Genomic DNA, 7,544 nt, shown 5'->3' with positions numbered 1-7,544 from the left:
CCAGGTGACAGTGTGAAACTCTGTCTCAAAAAACAAACAAACAAAAAAACAAAAAATTAGTCGAGTGTGGTGGCGGGCACCTGTAGTCCCAGCTACTCAGGAGGCTGAGGTTGGAGAATCACCTGAGCCCAGGAGGTCAAGGCTCTGGTGAGCCATGATTGTTCCACTGCATTCCAGCCTGGGTGACAGAGAGAGACCTAGTTTTTAAAAAATAAAGTGGATAACTCCCAAAACCACTGTTCTACTTTTAGAAAATCCAGGATAATTTTGGGAAGGGAATTTTGGAGTCTCATTGGCCATGTAAGGGACTAGGAAGGCTTCTCAGGAAGAATTGTGGGGCTGAATGCATAGTGCCCAGCTCCACTTGGAAAAATCTTTTTGCGACATTTCCATGGAAATCAGAGACACAGCCCCAGATGTTTGCGTTAAAATGAGACAAAGGAAAAAAAAGTCATGTACAAGAGGCAAGAAGACCTCTTTTCTAAATGGTCCATATTTATTAGTACTCTGGTCAGAGAAATCCAAAGTCTACCATATTGGAGGTCTTCTGGAATTCCAGGCTGTCTGTTAGACTGTAGGCTTCAAAGCTTTGGCTTATCATACTGGGCCAGGTTTGTGTGGGAGATAGGCCTACAGCTGGACCAGCAAAGGTGCTCAGAGAGGAACCCTGTCCTCCCACCTGGTACCTTGTGGGTGAGACATACTGATACAAACAGTGGGAAGAAGAGCTGGATATCTCATTCTCATCAGGAAGATTGTACAGTTCTATGATTTGGGATATGTCACAGGCATCAGAGTACAAAGCAGGAACTGAGGCCACCAGCCTCTCCCATTGAGTATCTTGCATTTGGAAGTCACCTGTGGGACTCTCAGTGAAGGTGGAGTTCCAGGCCCAATTGGAAGAGTCTAAGGGCTGAGGAGAAAGGGAGCTGTAGAAATGTGAAACCACAGGAGAAAAAGCATAAGGACTTGGGGATGTTATAGGGGAGGTGGGCACATTCTTTTTGGAAGAAAGGATCTGGTTTGCTTGCTTTGCTGATTGCTGCTGCTGCTGCTTCAGTCTGAATTGCCAGTTCCTGAACCAAGCCTTTACTGTTGACTCCAGTAGGTTGAGTTTCAAAGCTAGTTTCTCCTGAAGATTTCTATCTAGGAACATAGTCTGGCTAAACAGAGCTTCTAGCTCTTCATACTGTTGGTGGGTGAATGAAGTACATTCTTGATGCCTTCTCCATATTGTTGTAGTCCCAGCTACTCAGGAGGCTGAGGTGGGAAGATCACTTGAACCTGGGAGGTTGAGGCTGCAGTGAGTGGAGACCATGCCACTGCACTCCAGCTTGGATGACAGACTGAAACTGGGACTAGCTGGATCCTGTGGTGGTATCACCTTCATGTTGGAATCATTCCTGTTGATGAAAGGGTCTGGCTGGAAATTCTCTGGGGCCATTCTGTTCATTATGGTTTTTGAAATCTGTCATGAATCCCCTTAGACTAACCATTTTCAGTCCTGCATGGTGTGTCTCTCTCTGGAAATGCAGTTTCCTTAGTGTGTCCAAAAATTTTTAAACAACATCCGTATCCAACTCAACAATAAAAGAACAAATAACACAATTAAACAATGGGCAAATGTGTGGATAGACATTTCTTCTAAGAAGGTAGATACATGGCCAATAAGCACATGAAAAAGATGCTCAATAAATATCATTAGTCACTAGGGAAATGCAAATCAAACCCACAACCAGATACCACTTCACACTCACCAGGATAGCTAAAATAAAAAAGACAGACAATAACAAGTGTTGGTGAGGGTGTGGAAAAATTGGGATACTTGTGCTTTGCTTGTGGGAATGTAAAATGATGCAATGGCTTTGGGAAACAGTTTGGCACTTCCCCCTAAAGTTAAACAGAGTTACCATTAGATCCTGCAACTCCACTTCTGGATATATACCCAAGAGAATTGGAAACATATGTTCACACAAAAACTTGTATACTAATAATGTATACATTATATCTATACAATGGAATATCATTCAGCCATAAAAAGGAAAGAAGTATGAATACATGATACAACAGGAATGAACCTTGAAAACACTATGCTCAGTAGACACAAAAGGCCATATATTATATGATTCCACTTATGTGACATGTCTGAAATAGACAAATCCATAGAGACAGAAAGTAGGTTAGTGGTTGCCAGGGGCTGGAGTGGAAGGGGAAGGGAAGTGTCTAATGGATATGAGGTTTATTTTTGAGCTGATAAAAATGTTCTGGAATTAGATAGTGATGGTTGTACAAGTTTGTGAATGTACTGAATGCACCAAACTGCACATTTTAAAAGAGTGAATTTTATGATATCTGGATCACTGTATACCTCAGTAAAAAATCCTTATCCAAGATGATGATAACACCTAACATTTATTAAAGGATAGTGTAAGAAATTGTGCTATAAGTTTGATGAATTATTTTATTTAATTCTCTTAACAGTCACAGGGGTATGTGACTCTTATTATTTCTACTTCACAGAGGGGGAAACTGAGGCTTACAGAGAGTTACTAATTTGTCCAAGTCACATGGGGTTTAATGCCAGACTTCAGTTTTGGTTTGATACCAGACTCTGGTTTTTACCACTATGCGCTAGCGCCTCTGTAATAAGCATGACTAGACTTTGAATAATTTCCTGTTCTCTCTGTATTTAGGTCACTGGGTTCACCTTTGGTGTTTTTGGACCTTTTGATATTTTATTCCTTCAGGATTCTATAATTGGATGCTCTAGTGACCAGGAATAGGAATAGATCTGTCTGGCGGTCCACCCCTCATCTCTCACTTCAGTAAAAGACTTTGTTGAAGGCCACCTCCATTCCCTGTTTGCTCAAACATAATTCACTTGGAGCAACTCTTTGGATACTTCAATCTAAATGAAAACCCTCCTTTTAGAGGTTCTCGCTGAACTGTATCCTTCTTTTTTATAGCACCTATTACAGTCAAGTAAAAATTTGATTAATAGCGGTCTTCCTCACTAGCCTACAAACTTCATGAATCAGGGACCAATATAGTTTGAATATTTGTTGCCTCCAAATCTCATGTTGAAATTTTGAGCCCCAATGTTGAAGGTGAGCCCTAGTGGGAGGTGTTTGGGTCATGGAGGCTGATCTTTCATGAAAAGCCTTGTGCTGTCCTCATGGTAATGAGTGTGTTCTCAGTCTGTTAGTTACCAGGAGATTTGATTGTTAAAAAAGAGCCTGACACCTTCTCTCCCCCCTCTTTCTCCCTCTCTCATCATACGACACATGGGCTCCCCTTTGCCTTCCACCATGAGTAGAAGCAGTCTGAGGTCCTTACAGGAAGCAGATGCTGGCATCATGCTTCTTCAATAAATTAGCCTCAGTTGTTCCTTTATCACAATGTAAATAAACTGAGGCAGGAACATGTCTGCTTTGCTCACTATTGTACACTCAGAAAGTAGGCCTGAGCACACAGTAAGTACTCAATAAGTATCAATTGAATGACTAAACACCAGCACAGTGTGAAGATACCTGCAATTTTCACACTTCTCTACTGTCCTCTACTATACAGGGTTCCTTTTTAGAAATGTCTATGTTATTCCTCTGGCTTCTGGATCCAGTGCTTAAGCTCAGCATGGGAGTGCTTCAAGGCCACTGCTGGCTTGCACTGTCGGAAAGTGACGCACTAGTGGAAGGCTTTGGCTTCGGTTCTAACCTCAGAGACTTCTCTAAATGTTTCCCATGTGTTGTGCTCCTCCACTCTGACTGGGATTTTGGCTATCACCTAATTCCTTGCCTCCACTAGCCATTATGACTGTTCATAATAACATTTCCCATGAGCTCCCCCATGATGCTAAAAAATTTTACACCTGGCAAATCTATCACCACCACCTAAGTGGTTAAGCATGTACACGGCAATATTCCCAGAATAGAAGCAAAATGAACAATCCCGAACTGTTAATTTCCCTAGGTTATACAGCAAATAAGTGATAGAAGCAGAATGAGAAGCTTACTAGATGCTGAACTTTTTAAGGGATCTGTTTTGTATATTTGTTTTCCTTACTATGCCTGGCACAGTCCCTGGCACTATTAGGAAGTCATTCAATATTTCTTAAATAGAACCCAAAATTCTTTCTGGAGGGGACTCACACTCTGTTCTGCTTCAACAGATTCTCAACCCCCTCAGTATATCTCCCCTCAACTACTCTTTCTAAGTTTTTATAAGTTTTTAGATGTTATTGGAGAACCCAAATTCCAAAGATACCTAACCAAACCCACCAAAAGAGCCCCACTTTCTCATTTTTTATGTCACTATTGTTGGTACCACCATTTTTTATCCACCCAAGTTTGAAATCCACTTTTTAAAATTCCTCAATCTCTCTTATTCCACAACGAGTGGTCAAGTCCTATAGAGTCTCCTTGTATAAAACCTTTGTGGTTTTTTTCATTTTCCACTGCCACTAGCCCAGTTTAGACTCTTATTATCTTTCAACTAGAGTTACTGTGATAACAGCTTCTGACTTTCCCCACCTCTGAGCTCTCTCAACTGTGCTAGAGAATGGATATTGTTTCTGGAATAATTTTTCTCACTCTGATAGGCTTTTCTCAAAAACTTTCAACAACTCCCTATACTATTTTGTCCAAATTCAAATCCTATGGGATCCAAAGTCCTTCAAAAGTGATTACAACTTACTTTTCTGTCTTGATCTCTGCCTTCTAGGAGCACAATTCTCTGGGCAAACCAAAAGGTCCTCCTCAGTATTCCCTGGGCATTCCCTAATTCCCTGCTTCATGCTACCTATGACTTATTCCTTATGCTAAAATGTCTATATCATGGCCTGAACATCTCAAAAGAAAGCTCTTCCCAGAATTTTTTCTTGATTCCTGCCCCCAAATGAGATCTTGTAATCTTTTGACTTTGGAATGAGGAGTCAAATTTTTGTCACTTTTCTGTGGCATATCTACTGTGTGTTATAATTTGTGGTGTGGATGGCATCTCCCCTAGGAGACAATCAAGTCAGATCCATGACTTATACAATTTTGTAAGTACTGTGTACCACCAAGCTAGTGCATTTTAAATAGTAGGCAATTGTGGAATTTAAATAGCTTGCTTTTCTTCATCATCTATTTCTTCTATTTACATACTAAAAATCATTTCTTTATGTTCAGCATCTTACAAAGCTGATAAAGTCACGTATCTAAAGCTCATTGCTCAGTTCCTTCATATACTCCACGGATATAAAACTGTCTAATAAACAGACAACATACAGAATGGGAGAAAACTTTTGCAATCTATGCATCTGACAAACGTCTAATATCCAACATCTATAAAGAACTTAAACAAATTTACAAGAAAAAAACAAAAAACTCCATTAAAAATTAGGCAAAGGACATGAACAGACACTTTTCTAAAGAAGACATACATGTGGCCAGCAACTATATGAAAAAAAGCCCCACATCACTGATCATTAGAGAAATGCAAATCAAAACCACAATGAAATACCATCTAACATCAGTCAGAATGACTACTATTAAAAAGTAAAAAAATAGCCAGGCGCGGTGGCTCATGCCTGTAATCCCAGCACTTTGGGAGGCTGAGGCGGGTGGATCACGAGGTCAGCAGATGGCGACCATCCTGGCTAACATGGTGAAACCCCGTCTCTACTAAAAATACAAAAAACTAGCCGGGCGAGGTGGCAGGCGCCTGTAGTCTCAGCTACTCGGGAAGCTGAGGCAGGAGAATGGCGTGAACCCGGAAGGCGGAGCTAACAATGAGCCGAGATCGCGCCACTGCACTCTAGACTGGGCGACAGAGCGACATTTTGTCTCAAAACAAACAAACAAACAAACAAAGAAACAAGTAAAAAAATAACGGATGCTGGTGAGGTTGTGGAGGAAAAAGAAACACTTGCACACTGTTGGTGGGAGTTTAAATTCATTCAGCCATTGTGGAAGACAGTGTGGCAATTTCTCAGAGACCTAAAGACAGAAATACCATATGGCCCAGCAATCCCATTACTGGGTATAAACCTGAAGCAATAGAAATCATTCTATTATAAAGACACATGCATGCCTATGTTCATTGCAGCACTATTCACAATAGAAAAGACATGGAATCAACCTAAATTCCCATCAATGATAGAATGGATAAAGAAAATGTGGTACATATACACCATAGAATACTATGTAGCCATAAAAAAGAATGAGATCATGTCCTTTGCAGGGACATGGATGGAGCTGGAGACCATTATCCTTAGCAAACTAACACTGGAACAGAAAACCAAACACCACATGTTCTCACTTACAACTGGGAGCTAAAAGGTGAGAACACATGAACACATAGATAGGAACAACACACACTCTGGCCTTTCAGAGGGTGGAAGGTGAGAGGAGGGAGAAAATCAGGAAAAATAACTAATGAGTACTAGGGTTAATACCTGGATGATGAAATAATCTGTACAACAAACCCCCATGACACAAATATACCTATGTAACAAATCTGCACATGTACCTCTGAACTTAAAATAAGAGTTAAGAAGGCCAGGCGTGGTGGCTCATGCCTATAATCCCAGCACTTTGGGAGGCCGAGGCAGGCGGATCATGGGGTCAGGAGATTGAGACCATCCTGGCTAACATGGTGAAACTCCGTCTCCACTAAAAATACAAAAAATTAACCAGGCATGGTTGCAGGCGCCTGTAGTCCCAGCTACTCAGGAGGCTGAGGCAAGAGAATGGCATGAACCCAGGAGGCAGAGCTTGCAGTGAGCCCAGATCGTGCCACTGCACTCCAGCCTGGGTGACAGAGCAAGACTCCATCTCAAAAAAAAAAAAAAAAAAAAAAAATTAAATTAAAAAAAGTTAAAAATCTGTTTACTTTTATGCAGCCAAGAAACATGAAAAAAAGCACATTGTCACTGGTCGTTAGAGAAATGCAAATCAAAACCACAATGAGATACCATCTCACTCCAGTTAGAATGGCGATCATTAAAAAGTCTGGAAACAACAGATGCTGGTGAGGATGCAGAGAAATAGGAATGCTTTTACACTGTTGGTGGGAGTGTAAATTAGTTCAACCATTGTGGAAGACAGTGTGGCAATTCCTCAAGGATCTAGAACCAGAAATACCATTTGACCCAGCCATCCCATTACTGGGTATATACCCAAAGGATTATAAATCATTCTATTATAAAGACACATGCACACATATGTTTACTGCAGCACTATTTACAATAGTAAAGACTTGGAACCAACCCAAATGTCCATCAATGATACACTGCATAAAGAAAGTGTGGCACATATATACCATGGAATACTATGCAGCCATAAAAAAGAATGAGTTCATGTCCTTTGTAAGGACATGGATGAAGCTGGAAACCATCATCCTCAGCAAACTAACACAGGAACAGAAAAGCAAACACTGCATGTTCTCACTCATAAGTGGAAGCTGAACAATGAGAACACATGGACACAAGGAGGGGAATATCAGACACCAGGGCCTGTCCGGGGGTAGGGGGCAGGGGAGGGAGAGCATTAACACAAATACCT

General features: G+C 41.0%; 1 pseudogene; it reads right to left on the bottom strand.

Annotated features, from left to right (window-relative positions):
* Positions 1-511: 511 nt before the first annotated feature.
* Positions 512-1,453, bottom strand: LOC101140135 (arginine-fifty homeobox-like; annotated as a pseudogene).
* Positions 1,454-7,544: the final 6,091 nt, after the last annotated feature.

This window comes from Gorilla gorilla, chromosome 4, assembly GCF_029281585.2.
Source record: "Gorilla gorilla gorilla isolate KB3781 chromosome 4, NHGRI_mGorGor1-v2.1_pri, whole genome shotgun sequence".
Lineage (NCBI taxonomy): Eukaryota > Metazoa > Chordata > Mammalia > Primates > Hominidae > Gorilla > Gorilla gorilla.
Note: the sequence above shows the minus strand (reverse complement) of the source record. Positions and strands in the feature narration are given on the sequence as shown.